Raw genomic sequence first — 22794 nt, 5'->3', positions numbered from 1 at the left:
CCCTGTAGTACTAATTCCTTACTTACTCCAATTATCTCCAAAATGGTTAATGAGAGCCACCTACATAAATATTTCTGGAGAACATGAACTATTAGATTATATAATGACATCAGCCTGGATGGTTGGTACTTGAGGGTCTTAGTAAACTTCAACTCAATCCAGGTAAGTACTTTGTTTAGTATTACATGAACCTAAACCTAAGAAAGTGGATTGGTTGGTGGTTCAATTAACAATTTCACTTCTGTTCTTAACTATTTCCTTCCCTACCATAAAAATAGAAAATGAAATTAAAGAAAATTCAAAGGCCAGAGGCTAAATAGTTGCAAACATATGAAATACGTCAGCAAAAGTAACATGCTTACAATAAGCAAAATAAAGTACCCGTTTGAGAACAGACAGTTCAGGTAAATTTAGCCTTTGAGAATGTAAAAAAAAGATTAACACATCAAAATTAAGATTTTCAAGATAATTTTAGTCTACATCATCTAAATCTACGCAATCTAAATCTATACCTTTTAAGAATTTACAAACTGTTCAGTAAGATTTCTTAGATATTTCCTGATCTTTTCCTCCATATCCCTCCTCACCCCAAAAGCCCTTTATCTGTATCTGGGCTTATCAGTTAAAAACAAAGGTGGGGCCTGGGTGGCTCAGGCGGTTAAGCTTCCACTTCTTGGTTTCAGCTCAGGTCAAAATCTCAGGGTTGTGAGATCAAGCCCCCGGTCGGGCTCTGCACTGGATGTGGAAATTCTCAAATTCTTGCCCCAAAATTTCAAGAAACCAGGAGCCACAGTAAGGAAAGAATAAAACCTGCCTCATTCTAGCCCACCACCACTATGAGTAACATGTAGAACTTGCCACAGGCTAACACCTGGAACCTACAACTTCTGTTCAAGTGTCCAGTTAGAAATTTAAAATAACACTAACATAAATTGAAAATCACCAGCATATGCTGAAATGGTAATACCACTCTAATTAGTGCTAAACTTCACAAACGCTCACACAGATTCTTATATGAAATTCCATTTGAAAAAAGATCAGTGATATTGGTGAATAACATGGCTTAATAATGTTCCAAAGCATTTGCACTGAATTAAAATTAGTAGGAAAGCTACCTTCTCCTAACTTCCGTAATTCTACAATCACAAAATGGGAAGAATTTTTAAAAAATTTTTGACAGTTTAGACACACTTGGTTTTAACTTAATACATTTCATGCTTAATAGAAGTTATTTTGTAATTAACAAAATTAACGTTTTACCAGTTGACAATGGTAGGAGGTGCTAGTGCCTTCAAGATAAGCGCCTGTGTTTCAATACCTGTCAAAATAAAAAGACAAACATTACTACTCATAGTCTAATCAATCAGAGCCAAATATCAGCCTTTTCCTGGACGTATTTTTACTTCCAAAAACTCACAGGATACTTTTTGCTTTTTCTGAAAACACCATCTATCACACTAGAAAAAACTCAGAAACATTTCTGCTTTTTTTGAAAACACCATCACACTAGCAAATGACATTTTATCATGTACCCTTTAACCAAAAAAAGCATATTATGTATCACCACACACCTATTAGAATAGCCAAAATCCGAAAATAGTGACATCACCAAATGTTGGTAAGAATACGGCACAAGAGTAACTCATTCATTGCTCGTGGGAATGCAAACCACACGGCCATTCTGGAAGACAAGTTTGGCAATTTCCTAGAAAACTAAACATATTCTTTACAGTATGGTCCAGCAACTAAGCCTCCTTGGTATTTACCCAAATGAGCTGAAAGCTTATGACTAATGGGGGGAAGGGGGAAACTACATACAAATATTTATAGAGGCTTTATCCGTAACTGCCAAAACTTGGAAGTAACCAAGACGTCCTTCAGCAGGAGAATGCATACACTGTGGTACATCCAGACAATGGAATACTATTCAGCACTAAAAAGAAATGATCTATCAAGCCATGAAAAGACATGGAGGAAACTTAAAACGCATACTGCTAATGAAGTCAACCTGAAAAGGCTACATACACTGTCTAATTCCAACTGTACAACATTCTGGAAAAGGAAAAGCTACTGAGACAGTAAAAGATTGCTAAGGATTAAGGAGGAAGATGGGATGAACCGACAGAGCACAGAGATTTCGGGGGTGGCAGAACCACTCTGCGTACTTTTAAGAAGATAAACGTCATTACCTATTTGTCCAAACCCACGGAATGTACAACACCAAGAGTGAGCCCTACGGCAAAATAAGGGGTCTGAGTGATACTGATGTATCAATGTAAGTTCACTAACTGCAATGGGGGAGGCTGTGCATACATGAGCTTGGAGGTATATAGGAAATCTCTGTATCTTCGGCTCAATTTTGCTGTAAACCTGAAACTGCTCTAAAAAATAAAGTCTATAAAAAAAAAAAGTACATCCAGAACTTTTCAGGCATATATTGAGTTTATTCTCTCATAATGGTAATGGTCAAGAATAATTACTGAGATTTATAAACAGTATTTCACTGTGTATATACTATCTCAATGATTTTCTTTTTAAGATTTTATTTATTCATTGGAGAGAGAGACAGAGAGAGAGAGACAGAGCACAAGTAAGGGGAGAGGAAGAAGACTCCCTGCTGAGCTAGGAGCCCAGAGATGGGGCTCGATCCCATGACCCTGAGATCATGACCTGAGCCAAAGGCAGACGCTTAACCACCTGAACCACCTAGGCATCCCTCAATGATTTTCTCGATTGCTTGTGAAGCAGGCAGGTTTGCAGTCATTATCGGCATTAAAAAAATAATTCACATCAGCTCAAACTCACAGAGCCTGTAAGTGGAACTAACAGTTAAGTATTCTGACAAAATTTAGCATATCACTACTTATTATTAATTTCCTAATTCCCTGTAAGGCAGCCAGATATACTTAAAAAAAAAAAAAAAAAAGAAGAAGGCCTTACAACCAGATATCCCTGGGTCCAAACCACCCACTTTGTTTCTCATTAGCTATGACTCTAAAATTCATTTATTCATCCATCTATCCATCCATCCAGGTGGAGGGGAAATCTTATAAAATTACCTGCTTTTCTTATGCCAGTTTCCTCATATGTAAACAGGGGGGATGACGACAACAACATATATATACAATTCATATCCAGAATATTTGTTGGATTTCTATAAATAAAAGACAACTCAGTAGAAAAAATAGGCTACATATGTCCATGGGAAAAAAAGCCTAAATGCCCATCAACTATGAAATAGTCAGCCTCACTATCAAAGAAACACAAATGAAAACATTATCACTTCCCCCTATCGAATTTTTTTAATTAAAAAAAACATCACAAGCATTGGCAAGGATATAGGAAACAAGAGTGCTCTTGGCTTTGTTGGGGGAAGTGCAGCCACTTTGGAAAGCAACTTGGCAGTATCCAGCAGAAGTGGAAAACGTGAATTCCTATGACCTAGCAAACACGTCCTGAAAAAATTTGCCCTGGAGAAATTCTGGCACATGAGCATACTTACTTTACCATGTTTTGTTTTGTTAATTACATGGCCCAACACGACAGGTCCTAGTATTTAACTGGCCCTTAATAAATGCTCAATCTCCTCAACAACTAGTTGATGACTGCCTACCCAGCTCTGGACCCAAAGCTTCCCACTCTGGAAATGTGCCCACAGAACTCAAAACCCTCCCACTCCAGTGGTAGAGACCAACAAGACAGATAGGACTGACATGTCAAACACTACTGGATAAGGAGACAGGCTGTATGAAGGAAACAGTCAAACACAGTCCTCTGTCTAGGAGGGGGAAAGACGGTTACGGAAGGCTGTAAGAACTGAGTGGATCCACAGATTTTTGGCAATGGACACGAGAGAGGAAACTGCAGGCAGTAATAACAGCATCTGCGAAAGCACAGAGGCACTGGAGAATGCTTAAGTACCTGGAAGCAGGCTGACAATGACCCCAGAGGCATCAGGCCCTAATCCCTGGAACCTGCAAATGTTACCTTACTTCAAACAAGGGTCTTTGCAGATGTGATTGAATTAAGGATCTGGGGATGAGAGCGGGACCTGGGATTATCAGCGGGGCCCTAAATGCCATCACAAGTGTCCTTAGAAGAAAGGCAGTGGATGGGCCACTCCAAGCAGGCAACGTGAGGACAAAGCAGAGGTGTACCGCACTGGCCTGGGAGGCTGGAGCGAGGCCACAGCGTGCAGCAGGCACAGCAAAGAGGAAGCAAGAACAGATTCTTCTCAGGAGGAGGCACCACTGCCAACACCTGATTTCAGCCCAGTTAACTTCTGGCCTCTTTTAACTGTAGGATAATCAATTTCCGTCGTGCTAAGCCACTGAATTTGTGGTGTTAGAGCAGCTCTAAGAAACAAAGGCAGTATCTCACTGGCATTGCCTTGTATGCCATCCAAGCGCTAAGTTATTTAGATATTACCCAAATCTCTGAAGAGCCACGCAGATTTGTACGCAGAACAGCCTATCAGATCTCTCATATGGTTAAATCTCATACCAATGTGGGGAATTTACTGATTGGGGGGAGGGGACTAGAAACACAAAAATCAATCAAAAATCCAGAAAGAATGTGAAGTTCCGGATCACCAGATATTTGACAAAAACCCATCACAATGAAAGACAGATGAAAACTGAAGTGGGGGGAACTCGATGGAAACAGATGATGCAGGAATAGAGGGAATACTTTATATATATTCTTTCAAAGAGATATGAGAGGCTATTGTATTGATGAAACAAGAATGGGGCACCATACAGGACTAAAAATAAGAAAATGCTCTTGTTAAAATTAGGACCAGCACTTGATATTGAATTTAAAAGTCAACAGATATATTTGAATATTTCACCAGAAAGAAAAGCAAAATCAAAGTAGTGGAAAACAGAAGTCAAAAAAGATTTCTAAAAATAAGGTTTTAACGGGGGGGGGGGGGGGGGGCATAGAGTTATAAGGGTTCTGGTGGTTCCAACAGTCCAGGTTCAGCCACTCGCCAAAGGCAGACAGACAGTGATAGGGAAATAAGAAAGGAAATGTATTTCAATGAGGTCCACACTAGGAACACAGCTGACTGATTATCTTAAAGACTGCCTTAGGACCGCCTCTGAAGTGTTGAAAATACTTATAGGTTTATGCAAGGAAAATGTGGGACAAAGGTCAGTGGGTATTTGCAGGTGGGCAGTAAAGGTCAGGTGGATCATTGTGTTGGTATCAACCACACACAGGTCTTGCTGGCTCAAAGCAGTCCTTATTCCTTGAGGGGGTAGTTTCGGTTCCCATCATAACAGGTTTTGTGCAGGGTCTTCTGCCTGAGTTAAAAGAGTAAGCTGGGAAGAAAAATTTAATTAGAAAGTCTGAGGTCAAAATGAGGTAGTCAAAGTCCTTTTTCAAGGTGTCGAATTAATCCACAAGACCAAGTTCCACTGAAAGGAGTTCTAGAAAGAAAGAACAAAGAGAATGAAAAGGCAGGAATTACTGAAGCACTCAGTGATAAAATATCCCAGAGCTCATGGACGCTACTCTTCAGGTTGAAAGAGCCCGCGGAGTGCTGAGCAGGTGAACGGGGGCAAAAATAACTGACCTCTAGACACAGCCTTGTGAATTCTCAGAGCACCAGGTTTAAGAATATCCCAAAAGCTTCCAAAAAACCCCAAAACTAGGACACCTACAAATAAGTAAATTATATAACTGATCAATACATAAGGATACTTTACAGAGTAAAAGCAGGTGCTGTACTTTGGAAGTGCTCCAGACAAACCAGAATATATAGTCACCCTTCCTATAAAGGACTAAGAATCACACTAGCCTCAGATGTCTTTGCAACCCTGGAAGGCTATCAACAATGCCTTCAAAGTTTTGAGGGAAATGAATTTTAAACTAGAATTCTACTCCTGGCTAAATTCCTGATCAACTGCCAAGTAGAATAAAGAAGCATTCAGAGATTTAAGGACTCAGGAAATTTACATTCTGCAAACATACTCTGATAAGACACTACTTTAAAAAGTCTTCCACCATGTGCACACATTGATAGTATTTTTAAAGACTATTTTACTAAAGCTAAAAGTCACCTACAGTTTTGTACTATTTTACAAGAGCTAGATCCCACAAGTTAAGGGCTTAGTCCCCCAAGACTATTCCCCACTTGCTAGTCACGAGTCACCAGCTGGTGACAAACCAAGGATTCCCACAATCCCCTCCTCAAGTTTAGTAATTTGCTAGAATGGCTCGCACAACTCAGTAACACCCATTACTTATGTTTATCGGTTTATTATGAAGAATATAACTCAGGAACAGCCAAAGGGAAGATATGCATAGGGCGGCGGGGGGGGGGGGGGGGGGGGGGGACACAGAACTTCCAGGCTCTCTCCAGGTGTGCCACCTTCCCAGCACCTAGCCCAGGTCACCAACATGGAAGCAAGGAATTTCATCCTATCTCCAGCCCCCTCGCTCCTCAGAAGAGGTCAACGGGTGGGTCTATAAGTTTAAACCCTCCGATCACTGGGTATTTCTGGTGACCAGGCCCATCCTGAGGCTGTCTAGAGAACCCCACTCTAAGCTGCTTCATTAGCATAAACTCAGATGTGATCTAAGGGAGTGTTTAGGAATAACAAAAGACTCCTATCACTCTGGAAATTCCAAGGGTCTCAGGAGCTCCTGCCAGTAGTGGGGACAAAGACCAAACATATTTTTGTATTATACCCCAAGGATTCTGTTATCGTTCTCTGTATTAACAGTTTAAATGGGAAGGAAAGGTGTGATCATGTCAGTATATGTATTTTTTTAAAAAAAGTATTTAAGGAAAGTATCAATTACCTACTTTAAAAGGAACTCATACTCAGAAGGGAAATCTTCTTTAACTTAATAAAATATATCAGAAACCAATGCCAAGTATCATACTTAAACATAATTTTGATTAAAAGCAGGGAGGCCAGGGGCACCTGGGTGGCACAGCGGTTAAGCGTCTGCCTTCGGCTCAGGGCGTGATCCCGGCGTTATGGGATCGAGCCCCACATCGGCTCATCCACTATGAGCCTGCTTCTTCCTCTCCCACTCCCCCTGCTTGTGTTCCCTCTCTCCCTGGCTGTCTCTATCTCTGTCGAATAAATAAATAAAATCTTTAAAAAAGCAGGGAGGCCAGCTGTAACCATCATTACTGGATGTTGTTAAGAAGGCTCTAGCCCCTATGACCATTAGCCCCACATGTAGCTACTGAACACTAGAAAGTGTGGCTTGTCCGAACTGTGCTCTAAATATAAAATATACAGAAATTTACAAAGACTTAGTATGGAAAAATTGTAAAACATCTCATTAATAATTTTTATATTGATTATATGTTGAAATAATAATATTTTGGATACAAGTAGTCCCCCCACCCTTATCCCCGGGGGTGGGGGGGATACATTCCAAGACCCCCAGTGGATGCCTGAAACCAGATTGTACTGAACCCTGCAGACACTACGTTTTCTCCTATACTACATACCTCCTATACTGCAGACACTATGTTTTCTCCTATACTACATACCCCCTATACTACATACCTATAAATAAAATAAAATTTTATTTATAAATTCGGCACAGTAAGAGATTAACAACGTTAAAAAGAAAAATACAGGCCCGAAATGGCATCACTTAAGCCAAATCACCGTATATGGACTTAATACCTAATCTTCTTGCAATTTCAACCTCCCCAAGAAATGTAGTCTTAACGGGTCAGTCAGGAATTTTCTGGTCAGCATCAATGAGGTAGTATGTCACAGGGGCCTTCTCCACACACCCCCAAAAGGAAGAGGAGTTAATCTGCATAAGACCCCCTGCCATCCCCCTAAGGGAAGATGATCTTGAATGAAACAATCCTTCTGTTAATAACTTTCTCACCCCACACTTAACTGCATTTTCTGCAACTCCTTGGAGCTCCCCTCTACTTGCCAGATGGGATGCTGCCCAAATCATGAACCATTTAATAAAATCCATTAGGTCTTCAAACTCACTTGGTTGAACTTTGTTTTTAAAGAGCAGTAATTAATAAAATAGAACAATTATAACAATACACTGTAATAAAAGTTAGGTTAACTTTGCTGGAATTAGAACAAAAACCTTAATAAGAAAAGTTTCATGAATGTAATCTCTTTCTCAAAACGTTTTATTGTACTGTACTCACCCTTCTTGAGATGAGATGACAGAATGCCTAGGGGATGAGATGAAGAGAGGTGAAGGAGGTAGGTGTAGTGAAGCAGCCTTAGGCTCCTGCTGACCTTCTACGGAAAGGTCAGAAAAAGAGGAGCATTTGCTTCCGGACCTCGGCTGACTGAGGGTAACTGAAACTACGGACAGAGAAAATGCAGGTAAGGGGGTACTACAGCATGCCAGAGTAAATAAAATATATTCAGGTTACTTGTTTCTTTTTACTTTATTTAATATCCCTACTAGAAGTTTAAAGTTACAGATATGGCTCGTATTTGCGGCTCTCACTGCATTTCTTTAAGACAGCACTGCAGCTTAGCCAACACTGGAAAAGGAGAAACAGAATATTCACTGTTTGCATATGACGGCCCGTCTGACAAGAAAATCCAAAAGAATCATTTGAAAGCTATCCAACCAGAGACAGAATTCACTAAATTACCTGGATACTAGCTAAATAATAAAAATCGACAGTTTTTCTATATACTTGTAGTAACCAGTTAAAAAATGAAAAGACAGGGATGCCTGGCTGGCTCAGTCCGCAGAGCATGCAACTCTTGATCTTGGGGTCTTGAGTTTGAGCCCCACGTTGGGGGTAGTTTACATTAAAAAAAAAAAGTGGACGGGGGTGGGCGCCTGGGTGGCTCAGTCAGTTAGGTGTCCAAGTCTTGATTTCAGCTCAGGTCATGATCTTGGGGTTGTGAGATGGAGCTCTGGCTGCACTGGTCGTGGAGCCTGCTTGGGATTCTCTCTCTCCCTCTCCCTCTGCCCCTCCCCCCTCGAAAAAAATGAAAAGAGAGGAGATCTTTAGTCACAATAGTAAAAGCAACTTTAAAATACTTCATACACACAACATCTTATTTAAACATATGTATGTAGGGACACCTGGCTGGCTCAGTCAGTAGAACATGCAACCTTGATCTCTGGGTCATGAGTTTGAACCCCACGTTGGGTATAGAGATTACTTAAAATCCTTTCAAAAAATAAAAATAAACATATGTACGTAAGTATGTATGTACATATGTATGAAAAGCTATCGACAGACACGAAGATAAAAGACAGACTAGTTCCTGGGTAGAAAAGATCATTATAATTCTGCCAAAATTAACCTGCAGACCAAATACAATCCCAATCAAAATCCAGGCAGAACTTCATTACTTGTTCATTCTGTGTGTTTGGTATTAGTTCCAAAGTTTATCTAGAGGAAAACATTTCAAGATTTGCTAATAAAACTTGAAAACAAGAATACTTACTGCATACTTGCCCTATTAGATGTCAAAACTAATCAAAACTAATACTAACTGTTCTGGTACAGAATTTTAAACCAGAAAACAGTCACAGGATTTTTATATTTGACCATAGTGGCATTTTGGATCGGTGGTTAAAAGACTATTCAATAAATTAAGCAGCATTAAAGAAAACTCAGAACTGAGCCAATGGCCAGATTTAAGTCCTAGATAGATGAGGAGCAGATCCCTGAGGCAAACAATCGGCCTGGCAATCTCTCTCTTCCATAGCTCCCATGTCCCCCAAAACGGTTTGTTCCTAAGTCTTTTTTCTGATTATAGAATAATCTCCAGGGATATCACGGTAGCCTGCACAGCCCCCGGCCTGGCCTGCAACTTTCAGAGAAGCAGCACTGGTTCTGTGGAAACTCTGTGATGCCACTTAGCGCCCATCTCTACTCCAGCAGACGACGGCAAATGTGACAACCACATGGGACCTAGAAGGCCTGTGTCAAAAACATGGACATGTTGATCCGATAATAGTCTCTCCAAAACTTAGAACTGGCATTGAATTGAAAGAATTTGAAATTATTAAAGAACCTAGAAAGACTGCCAATGTAAACCTGTGCTTCGAGATGCAGCTGAAGCCTCGATGGGCGATCCTCCTCGGTGCCACCAACAGGGCTAAATCAGCCCCTCTGTGCGAACACTCCATTCCTGTCTAACACAGAGGCAAGGAAACTCAAGTAGCCTGACAGATGCGGCACAGGAAAATAGGAGGGACGTGAGAAGTGAAAATGAAAAACAGAGCAGCCAGAATGAGATCGCATTTTAAACAAAGCAGTTGACCAAACTTGTTTTTTCATAATGATTACTTGGGTTACCACAGAAAGAAACAAAGGATTCCAGGTATGTAGATACTGAAATAGCTCAAGTGAAGGATGAAGAAGTCCACAGTTTAGGGCAGTAGTTACAGAAGAAGCAGGACCACCCATAGAAACTTTTCTAAGATAAAACCAAAAGGATATGGGGAAATGTGAAAATTAATCTTTGAAAATTAGTATCAACATTTCTAGAATGTTGGGTGACTTTGCAAAAGATCCGAGGAATAAGAGGAAGAGCAGATAGTAGGACAGTGCATGAAGATGGAGCCGGATATTAAGTTTGTGTGATGACCAAAAGAGATATTCAAGTTATTGTCAGAATACAGCACCGGGGCACCCAAGAGACTGTGGATATAGAGTGTATGTAGAGCCGTCACTGACCTTGGCCCCTATTACAGTCAAAACCATGGAATCTCTCAGATACAGTATATTCACTTACAAAAAGGTTGAGGACAGACACTACAAAAGCCAATCAGAAAGGTAAAGAAACCAAGAAGAGTGTCCTAGAAACCAAAGCCAGACAATGAAGGTTGACGAGGACATTGTCAGGAGTGTCAAAGGCTTGGGATGCCTGGGCTCAGTTGGTTCAGTGTCTGCCTTCGGCCCAGGTCAAGATCCCTTCGGCCTGGGCTCAGTTGGTTCAGTGTCTGCCTTCGGCCCAGGTCAAGATCTTCCTGGGATCGGACCCTGGGATCAAGTCCCACATCGGGCTCCCTGGTCAGTGGCGAGCCTGCTTCTCCCTCTGCTTGCCATTCCCCTGGGCTTGTGCGTGCGCTCTTTCTGTCTGTCTCTCTCTCGACTCTCTGACAAATAAATAAAATCTAAAAAAGGAGGTCAGGGGCACCTGGGTAGCGCAGTCCTTAAGCGTCTGCCTTCGGCTCAGGGCATGATCCCGGCCTTCCGGGATCGAGTCCCACATCCGGCTCCTCCGCTGGGAGCCTGCTTCTTCCTTTCCCACTCCCCTGTGTTCCCTCTCTTGCTGTGTCTCTGTCAAATAAATAAATAAAATCTTTTTAAAAAATTAAAAAAATAAATAAATAAAAAAGGAGTGTCAAAGGCTTTTAAGAAGGCAACAAGTAGGGGTGCCTGAGTGGCTCAGACAGTTAGGTGTCTGCCTTTGGCTCAAGGCCATGATTTCAGGGTCCTGGGATCAAGCCCCTCATCAGGCTCCCTGCTCAATGGGGAGTCTGCTTTCCCCTCTCCCACCCACTTGTGCACACACATGCTCTCTCAAATAAATAAATACCTTTGGGGGGAAAAAAGAAAGAAGGCAACAAGGAGTTATGACATTAAAGTTCAAGAACTCAGGTTGGCCTGAGACAATCTATCACACTTTACCTTCTTTATCAGGAAATTTCTAAATTATATCTGCACATTATTATTCAACCAGCTAGCTATTCAAATGCACATTTTGTCAACAGTAAGTCTAGCCTTTCAGAATTCCTGAGCTCCCACTAATAAGCAAATACTCATCATTTGTGTCAGGTTGTTGGCCTTCCAAAATTTTTTTGGTGTTACGTTCAAATCTTTCCACTCAATTTAATAAACACTATCTTGTGTCCTTTACTGTGCAGGGATACGCAGACTGATTCATTCAACAATACAAGAGTTATCTTCTATATGCTGGGCACTGGGTGTACATCAGTAAATAAAACACAAATATACTTGTCCTCATAGATCTCTCTTTTTCTAGTGGACGGATACTTAAACACAGCTACTGCCCCTTAAGGAGCCCAAAAGAAACACATCTAACAAGATAACACACACATTTATTATCTCATGAAGCCAATTAGAAATTAATAACAAGAAACACAAAGCTATAATTAATCACCTACAGTTAACATGCCTGTCTGCCGACATCACACAATATAAATAAACATTATTAACTTATACATACATACAGTCAGCTCTCAGTTATCTGTAGGAAAACGATCCATGCATCAAGAACAATTCCCTAATACTGACTCATGTTTCTGGCTTATACACCATCCAAATTTCTACCATACAATCTTCTAACACATGATATCATGTAAAAATATACAGTTTAAGACTTACAAACTAACTCAAATCATTACACATGCCAGTTTTACTATGTCCCCCATTTTTCAACTGAACTTGCAGAGACATGCTCCCTAAATCCAATACCCTTCAATCCATTTTCCAGAACCAAATAACCTAAGCTCTTCAAACTCATCCCAAACTCAATTCATCTCTAAAGCGGCCCCGAACTAATAAGCCTCCAAGCAGGGCCTCACTTTTTATCTAGGAGCCCAGTCTCTAAACTTTAACGATCACAATAAGCCCGTTTTGGTAAAAACTACTGGCATTGCAAACACATGTACCTTTAACACTGTGTGTATGTACTCTAGTCCTAGCATACTGTAAACACTACGAGTCATGCATAAAATGTAGAATTCTTAGAAATAAAGTTCCTAACATTTCCTTCCTGCACCCTAGCGATGGGCAGTATATACACTGGAGCACAAGAACCCCGCAAGGCAGGTCTCACCCTGATCCAAAAGAAACGGAAGCTCAGAGGTTAAGGAATTCACTGTGGTCACAAAATTAAAATGAGGTAGAACTACATTTGGGGATTCAGGTAATCATGTGGTCACAAAGCTCAAGCCTTTCATCACTCCTCTCTACCACGCCACTTCCTTACACCTGGGGTCCCATGAGCTCCCTCTCTGACCTCACACCCCACTCCCAGCCAGCTACTACCTCCCACAACCCTCCCACCTCAAGATGCTACAAGGTAGAATAGGTATTCCTCTTATACCTCAGAAAAGTGATATACAAACTAAACACTGAATTTCTAAGAAGAGTGCTATGCTGTCGAAATTTTAAGCATCAGTCTACAAAGACAGGCCTAGTTTCAGGGTAAATGATGAATGCACATCCTTTGACTCCAGCACACTAGCAATATGGAAAATTATAATACAAAAGGAAAACGACTTTGGAAAATATTCACTGTGGATATGCAAAAAAATAATAAAAATAATACTGACCAATGTATTATGGTCCATGTGGTATAATTTCAATTAATGTGAATCCTGTTTACATTAAAATGATATCATATATAGTTTTAAGATTAATTAACTGTACTTCATTCTGGTCTTCTATTAAACTAAAATAAACTCCATATTTCAACTTAGAAAGAAGTCCAGAGATCAAGTCCAGGGATCAAGTCGGTCTCAAATGGGAAGAGAGGAATTTCTGATTGTTTTAGTGTTACAGTAAAAGACCCAAAGTCAAGATCCAGAATGAGGATTACCACAACCCTAATGAAAGTAAAATAAGTAAAAATAAGAAGCTTTTGTGGTTGAAGGAGAATTTTTTATAATGTTGGCCAAGATGATACTGAATATTTTACAACCCACAAACATCAATGCATAAAAATGAGCTGTTACATACCTACAAAATCAATTTAGAACTAAAATAAAAATCAAATGGTTAAGAACTATCTATTTTGACAGTGTAGTTAGTATCTAATAAAATCCATGCAAATACCCCAGTGAATTCCAAGTAGTAAACACATAAAATGAACACACAGAGGGAAACGCATGAAGCTGATTAAAAGAGTTTCAAAGAAACCTAAGAGAAATATGGCACAGATAACAAAAATCCTGAGGCAAGTAAGAAGTAGCAGAAAGGAAGGTAAAAGGAAAAGCACACTGATGGAGAAGCAGATCATAACACTTACTGAGCAAGAAAGGATTACAGACGAGGAAACTGAACTCCAGAAAGGCTAAATGGTGTGGAGAATGCCACAATGCCAGGCACGACATGGGCAGTGCCAACAAACAATCATGGTGGCAGGGTTGGAAACAACTTGGGCCAAGTCCCCAAATGCCTTTCCTGTAACAACTCAGCCCACATGGTTCTCTTCACTTGCTGGCTGCTCAGGCTCCCCTCCTACTCCTAGAACCTTCACGCATTCAACAACTACCTTCTGAATTGAAGGAATTGACAATCAGTGAGTTTATACAAGTTCTTAACTGTTTTCTGTTCTCCATGCCTGTTTTTTGCTTGCCCTCTAGGATGTGATTTATCCTCACAGCTTCCCTAGACCCCCTAAAACCAGGTGATGCCTCAATTTTATCTGTCAGTCTTGCTCTTCCCAAACTGCCCTGGACATCCCATTTCAGTACCTTCCTCAAACAAACTCCTTCAAACCCAACTCATGTCTCCGCTCGGCTGACCTTCCTCTTGTTACGCTGGCCAAACACGACCATTCTGTGCTCTGTATTGCTCACTCAACATTAACCTCATCTTACAATTATCTTCCTATGGATTGAACATTGTTGTCCTTAAGATATTAGTATTTCCTACTCCCCCTTAAATGATGTACACTTTTGGGGTGCCTGGGTGGCTCAGTTAAGCGGATGCCTTTGGCTCAAGTCATGATCCCAGGGTCCTGTGATCAAGCCCCCCACCAGGCTTCCTCCTCAGTGGGGAATCTGCTTCTCCCTCTTCCTCTTCCTCTGTCTCTGCTCCTGCTCTGTCTCATGTGTGTGCTAATAAGATCTTTTTTTAAAAATGATGTACACTTTTATTATATGATGTGTTCCCTCGCACACTGGATTCAGAATACCTTGCTAATGCTTACCAAAAAACTGCTTCTGAAGAACAGAGAAAAACAAAACAAAACAAAAGAGGCACAAGGAAACTTCTGGAAGTGATAAACGTGTCAATTACCTTGATTGTGGTGCTGGTTGCACAGTTGTATATATGTACAAACTCAAATTGTAAACATTAAATGTGTACATTTTTCAATTAAAATACAGAGAAAGGGAGGAAGAAAGAAAAAGCAAAGAAGAAAACTGGGAAAAAAGAAAGTAAAAGAGAAGACAGGAGGAGGCAGAAAAATAAGGCAAGCAACCAACATAGGTCGTCACCTGTGTACCCTCAACTACCATCTGCTGTCTCCCTCAGTGCTCATGGTAACTTCCATGAGGTGAGAATTAAAATATTTATGTTAAAGAAAGTGAAATGAAAGGGTTAGAAAGGTTAAGGAACGAGCTCAAATTTACACAGCAAGTTTTATCCACATGGTTGGCAATGATTCCTTCTCCATTCAACAACACAGAGTTGATGATATAGGATAATTAGTTACTTAGAAATGCTACCTGAGTCATTATTAAGATCATATTACAAAAGGTATTTAAAACGAGGAAACTCGTAAGTTACTTGAATGAGAAGTACACCATGTCAACCTACTTTCAATGTGCTTTATAAACATTTCCAGAAAATTAAAGCACAAGATAAATCCTAAATTACTGATGTTAAAATATAACGAATTGGTTAACGTCCCTCAATTTTCTATGATTTACAATCTCTTCCCAATCTCCATTAATAAGACCTCATAATACATTAGACATTTCTTTGAAGTGTATTTGTATATGTAAAGATAATAATGCTGCTTCAGAAGAGAAGGCAATAATAAAAAGTGGACAGACTTAGAATATATTGCATACTCTAAATAAAATTAGCATAGTTAATATTTACTGATTGTTGACTACGTGCAGGCACTTAACCTCATATAAACCCTTATAACAACCTACAGGTAGATTCCATTATGATCTCTATTTTATAGAAGAACTGAGTCACTGAGGCTAAACAAGCTGCCCAAGGTCACACAGCTATCACGAAGTAAATCCAGGACTCGAATCCAAGCAATCTTAACTCCCAAGTCCGTATTCCAACTCCCTAAATTACAATGGAAACAGACACACTTTAAAGAAAAATTAAACACGCACTAAAATACAGAACTGGCTAAATCAAAAGTAGACTGACAAAAATTTCCCAAGAGGAGGGACACATGTGAATTATTCCTACAGTCATTTATGGAATTTAAAATGAGATACTAGGTATGTATCTGCTAAATTGCCTAAGAACAAAAAAGGAAACAAAAACGAAGGTGGTCAAACAAGGTTAATTAAAAGAAAAGTTACTAAAAAGAACTTTAGAGGAAAAGCACCCACTGTGGTTTTGTACTGCAACTATGGCAGACAGAAGTACCTTATGTCAAATGATGACAGGATTAGAGGAATGCTGAGCTAGGAATGTACAGCCCGGGGAGGACTAACAGTGTCAAAAATGGAATTAGACAACGAATGATGTTTAGGACTACTTATGCTAATATTCAGAATAACAAAACAAAAGGAAACAACCTAAAGGTCTACCAACAGAGCAAAGAGGAAATAAAATGTGGTCTAGTCCTAAAATGTCATACCATGTCACAGTGAAAATAAATGCGCTAAACTGACACGTACATACCCACTTTGATGAAACTGGATTGATGAAACCACAGCAATTAAGTGATAACCAGTGAAAAAAGTATGTTGCACAATCATACAGTACTATCTATTTGAAGTTTAAAAACACAGAACAATACACTGCTTGGGGATAATAAAACTTTCAGAGAAATGCCTACAAATAAAATTCAGATCACCAAATTCAGATTAGTGGTTAACTGGAGGACTGGAGGGAAGGGAGTGGATTTAACTGGATTAAATATTATGAAATATTTTTCAGACATACAGAAAGCATGACTTTTTAACAGAAGGAAAGGGAAGAAAATGCTATTAGATTACAGCATCCCAAATTGCTTTATATTCCCTATCCAAAAAATTCTGGAAGGGCAATGATAATGATCCCTGAAGGAATGTTAAAGGAGAATGTATCATTAAGTATTCACATTCAAGTACAAGAAAACTAGTTAAACTCCCTCACTCTAGGTTGTTACTCTTTATTTATGTCCTCCCTGTAAGAAGGCGGCTTTTGGGGGGCAGTGAACTATGTGTAATTAAAACAGATAAACACTGTCCCTAAATGTCATCACAGCTCCTTTGCTGATGTAATTTGTGTCTTCAGAGGTCAGTAAGAACTAAGCCTAACAGTCACCCCAGCCGGGAGGTGCAGTATCCAGGCTGGGAACACGGACTCTGGAACCAAACTGCCTGAGATGAGATCCAGCGCGCGCGCACGCGCACACACGTCACTTTAGATTCCCTGCGCTTCAATTTCCTCATCTGTGAAGTAAGAATGATTAACCAAAAAAAAAAAAAAAATCCCTATCTATTAAAAGTGAGAAGAAAGCAGGAACAGCACCTGACCAGAGAAGTACTGTAAAGGTCCTGGCTCTTTGCCTTATTCCAAAGACCTTTAGCGTGAAGAAGAAAAACAAGGCTTTGTACCAGGAGTCCAATTGTGGTTATTTTCTAAGCAGGGGATAGAAAAGCTGACCATGACAGGACCAAAAAATGGGCAGCTTTTCACCTCTTGAACAATGTTACCACAGCATGATAAGCTTTTTGTTTTTCTATTATTATTTAATATTATTATAATATCTCCAAGTGTACACATTCGTAGAAATACACACCTGGACCAAATTCAAGGTAAAACTTTTTATTCCCTGGTTCCCTTGTTCCCCTCGCCCAATTCCTCCTGGAAAACCAGGCTATCCCCTCCACTATGAAGTCTCCCCCTCTTCCTACTCTGCTGTCCATACTGATTACACCATACTGCAAAACACCTGCTCTAACACCTTCCTGCCTACACCACGTAACATCCACACAACTCCCTCCTTTCATGAATCATGAAGAGCTCTCTGAGAACAAACTATCATTCCCAAATTCCCAGTGTTTTGCAAGATAGGCACTGAATAAATGTATGAATGAATAAAGCAGTCTCCCTATATATCTTATAACAAATACAAGAAGGGCAAGTAGAAACCTGTAATTGGAGGTTGTTTATCCAAAAGGTTACTTAGGTATCTTCAGTTCTATTTAAGTATTAGCAGATCAGTTGAACCCCCTGAATCATCCACCAATTCTTTATCCCTCAGAGTGGGAAATATTAGAAGTATGTAAGTAAACATATTCCAGTAAAAACAGAAGCTAAACTTTTTATTTTTTTCTTTAAGATTTTACTTATTTATTTGACACAGCGAGCGAGCACAATCAAGGGGAAACTGCTGAGGGAGAGGGAGAAGCAGTACCCCCTGCCCCGCAACCGGGAGCCATATACGGGGCTCGATCCCAGGACCCCAGAATCATGACCTGAGTGAAGGCAAGACGCTTAACCAACTGGGTCATCCAGGCATCCCCAGAAGCTAAACTTTTAGATAAAAAGAATTAAGTCATTTAAAATGTCACAGAAACAGAAGTAGTCTAAAAACTGTTTCTTATGAAACTAAAAATAGCATGTAGAAGAAATCACAAGATTTAATGTTTATGTCTCCTTTTTCAGAAGAGAAACAATAGTCACAAGTCAGATGAAAGTATGTACCCTATTAAGGTGGATGAAATCAAAACTAAATCACATATTAAATCAATTTCACACAAAGGCTTCTATGGTGAGGTTTTTGTAAAGACAGTATCAGTCAGCTAAAATTGAGCTTATTTTTTAGAATTTAATAGTTCTTGGCAATTTTTTGAAAACGGCCAGGGCTCCAGGATAAAACACTGATTAGTGATCAGCTACAGGTCTGTCCTGGGTTACTACAGAGAGGTGTCCCTCCTCCCAGCTAAGGTACAGACCTCACCTGAATCCCACACCCTCCCATCTTCTCAGAACTTTGCAAAAACGAACACTTTTTTCATCTGTATTCAACCTCTCCCTTTCAACACCTTCCCATCAGAATTAAAACTTAAATGATAAAATCAAAACTCTTCGAAAGTTTCCTATTCTTACTATGTTCACTTTCTTCACCTTCTTCTTGCTTCTGCTTCCCACCCCATCAACATCTCCTGCAAAAGGGCACCCATGACCTCCGAGTAGCTAAATCCGTAAGACGTTACTCAAGTTCCCTCTCACTGGAGCTCCCCCCCTGGCTGCAGGCATACCACTCCTCCCATTTCCTTTGCCAAGCTCAGCCCCTACTCCCCAGCTCCATCCCAGGGCCTCCACTTGTTCTTATTCTAGTCTCTCCACAGGCAATCTCACCCAAGCCCAGGAGTCTACACCACCCCTGTACCAATTGCTCCAAGACAGTAAACTAGTAATCACTGTACATCTTCTCCCAAGTATTAATCACCATGACAGGCAATTTTACCTCCAAATTTCCTTTTTCTCAGTATTTCTGCTGGTGATTTAAGGCTCTTAAGAGGATCAAATGGGCTAACATGAGAGTACTTTGAAAAGGTGGGGGGGGGACTTAAATCTGAGTATTAGTACTCATTAAATTTAAATATCCTTGAAAACAGGAACTTTGTCAAATTCACCTTTTTATTTATTCCACATGGTACACCTAGCAGTGCTTTGCATGCAGATGGCATTCCGTAAATGGACTGCAAAGAATGATTTGTACTGGCTTAATACACATTCAACTGAAATATTCATGTACTTAACAGCTTCTATTTCCCAAACCACATAATCATTTTGTCTCCTAAGAGGTAAGAACTTTAAGTAACTACCCTGGATACCTTTGATAATTATGATACTGCTTCTCTTAGGTTAGGAAAACCTGTCACCTTTTTGGCCTGGCTTGCCTGAAAACATCCAAATCCTATCAAGTCCAAAGCTTACGTAAAGATTCTTGGTTCCCAAATGTTACATGTTGAGAGGGGAAATTTTAAGTGTTACAGAACAGTTAGGGTGTAAGGCCGAATGACTGCTTCAAAAAGTTCCCTATCTCATTTTTCTATCTTGTAACATGAGCCAGAGTGATATTCTGGACAGGATCAGACACCGTGAAACGGAAAGAACATTATCGTTCAAAAGTTCTCAAACTCTTGCATTAGGTATATTTAATTACAGACTCAGAATGCAAGATTATAAAACCTCACCGTATCAATTCAAAAAACCTCCCTGATTTCCATCTAAATTACAATCCTCATTATAATCTTCATTCACACACTCTTCCTTCATTACACTTCTCATAATTTGTAATTATATATTTATCTGTATGATGATTTGCTTCCTATCTGTTTCCTCCATGAGGACAAGGATCACATCAATTCTGTTCAATGCTGTATTCCTAGCACCTCACATGGTACCTAAAATATAGCATGAGTTAAAAGGCTCTAGCTGAGCAATTAATTGAATGAGGAATGGAAAGAGTCATTTAAGCAGAACCAGACAGCAGGGAAGCATATAAGCAATGAGAAAGATCCCGAGGCTTTAAGATATGTCCACCCCCCCCACCAGACACAGCATGATTTTCCGCTAATTTATCCATCCTTCATTTCTTTCAACCCTTTTTCCTTCCTTCTTTCCTTCCTTCAAGGAGGACATTTCAGACTCAAAGAATATTTCAGCTTTAAATCCTGTCCAAATATCTGAACAAATCCAGTAACGGAGACCCAAAGTCATCAGGTGACTTGTCACCTTGACCCAGCTTGTAAGAGATAGCCTGAAAGGTCTAAAGAACATGCCACAGTGACTACAGAAGTCTTAGTCATCCCAAAGGGTAAGACTTGCAGAGGAAGATGCCAGAAAACACAAGAATTAAGCCTGTTCAAATGACTACCACCTCACAGCACCTCTTCCCTTTAATAACCTTCTAATACATTTCTGGAGCAACTCAGCAACAACCTTCAGCTCCCAGGACTAATCTGGGGAAACAAAAAAAGGTTGTGATAATCAAGAACGAAGGTCATGGAACTACAGCTCTCCTGGCCCACCCCCCTCCCAAAAATAAAATTCATGGTGGCAACTATCCAGCCAACCGCCAAGGAGAGGCAGCAGAATATAGTGGTGGTTAGATGCAAGAGCTCTGGGTTTTTAGACAGGCCCGTCTGAATCCCAGCTTCTCTTAACTTGCTGTGATCTGGGGCACGTTTGGGTGTCCAAACTGCAGTTTCTCCAGCTGTAAAATGGGAATAAGCATCACCCTAGAGGGCTGTTCACGGTGTGAAGGGACCACGCATAAAGCACTTAGTACGGTGCCTGGCATGAATAAAGCCTCAATAAATGTCAACTATGTGTCACTCTATTCGGCTGTGATGGCTTTCACAAGGCCTATTCCTCCTCTAGCTTCCATATAATTTTAAAGATGTTGCTCTACCCTTTCTGTTTTTGAGGGTTCATATATACAATAGCTTACAGCACATTTTCTAAATCCAGACTGGATAAACCAGTTAAATGTCTGTGTCTCGGGATGCTCACCTAGGAAGAAGCGGGCCTGGTAATTCCTCCCCCGCAGGACTGCTGCGAGCGAGCACTACCTCAGCGTTACACATCCTATTACTGATGTATTAAAACGCACTTACGGAAAAGTAAACCTGCAACTCTCAACCCCAACCATCGGTCAGTCCGAGCCCCACCAGCCCAGACCGTGGCCACAACAAATACCAAGGTCGACCCTGCTCACGCACCCAATTTCTCCCCATAGCCAGCAGCAACAGACACCCCCGCCGGCCCCCCAACAGGGTCCCCAACAGGGTCTCCCGGAACCGCAGGGCTCGGTTTCCTCGCAGGGACCGCGTCAAGGCCCACCTAAAGAAAGATGCCAGCCCCCCACGCCGCCCGCCCCCACAGCGCCGGGAGGGACCCGGGCACCGTTCCTCCCCCGGACTGCGCGGCAGCGGGGCTGCCGTTCCCCCCGCTCACGTGGGCCCTTCGGCCCAGGCCCCACGTCACCCGCTTCCCAGACCCCACGGCGGCGCCTCCCACCCTGCCCGGCTGTTTCCCCCACCCCCACGCCGCGGGCCGCCACGCGACCCCCGGCGCGCACACCCCCGGGGGCCTGGCTCCGCGGCCACATACGGCCCCCAAGCCGGGGCCGCCCCGGGGCCCAGCCCGGCCGCACGCCGAGGCCGCGCCGCCGACCGGCCCCCGCCGCTCCCACAACGCGCGCCGCACTCACCGCGACGCCGGAGCCCCGGTTCCTCCAGCCTCGGGCCCACGCAGGCCTGGCTGCGCCCCCAGAGCATTCACGCCCCGTGCCGCCTCCTGGGGACCCTGACGCAGCCGCCGCGGCCGCACTGCAAGGGGGCGACCGTCTGCTGTCCCGGCCGCTGCCTCCGCCTCGTCCCAGCCCGGGCCGCGACGACAACCGCAGCGTCGCACCCCGGCGCCGGCAGACCAGCGTCTGTTGAGCCGAACCGCCCGGGACGCGCACCCCCGGCCGGCGCTCGTTGCATATGCAGAGAGGCCGCCGCCCATTGGCCCGCGGGCGGTGGCGCGTGCGGGGCTGGGCCTATCGAATTCCGGCCGGGGAGCGCTGCGCGGTCGGCCAGGGGCGGGACGGGGTTACTACGGGTCATTCGCGGAGCCGCCGCGGACGGGACCCAGCCGCCACAGGCGCGGGTGGGGACCCGGTCGGCGGGAGGGATCGGACCGCGGCGGCTGGAGGAGGAGAGGCGGGCTTGGCGGCTGCGATGTAGGCGGAGGGCTGGCGGCTCCAGGAAGGTCTGCAGGGGGGCCGTCCCTCCGGGGGGGGGCGGGGGGGTGGACAAGACCGCCCCTCCCCCGCAAAAAACCTAGAAACGCAGTTACTGCTGTAGTGTTTAAATCTTAACATAGATCATGAAATAATATGCATATTATTTTCATTCTTAAGT

General features: G+C 42.0%; 1 protein-coding gene across 3 annotated transcripts in view; it reads right to left on the bottom strand.

The window, feature by feature from the left end:
• The window catches only part of ACSL3 (acyl-CoA synthetase long chain family member 3), a 67896-nt gene extending 45523 nt beyond the window's left edge, over positions 1-22373 (bottom strand). Inside the window, exons 1-2 of one of the 3 annotated variants that reach the window (XM_026491828.4) lie at positions 22098-22373; positions 1261-1318 (exon numbers count right to left, since the gene is read on the bottom strand). The gene's annotated coding sequence lies outside the window, so the exon portion shown is untranslated. Of the gene's footprint in view, positions 1-1260; positions 1319-8155; positions 11229-22097 lie in introns of those variants that run through there. The other 2 variants (XM_057305096.1, XM_026491829.4) reach the window with 2 other exon arrangements.
• Between the last annotated feature and the right edge of the window lie 421 nt (positions 22374-22794).

The sequence above is a fragment of the Ursus arctos genome, unplaced genomic scaffold (assembly GCF_023065955.2).
Source record: "Ursus arctos isolate Adak ecotype North America unplaced genomic scaffold, UrsArc2.0 scaffold_1, whole genome shotgun sequence".
Lineage (NCBI taxonomy): Eukaryota > Metazoa > Chordata > Mammalia > Carnivora > Ursidae > Ursus > Ursus arctos.
Note: the sequence above shows the minus strand (reverse complement) of the source record. Positions and strands in the feature narration are given on the sequence as shown.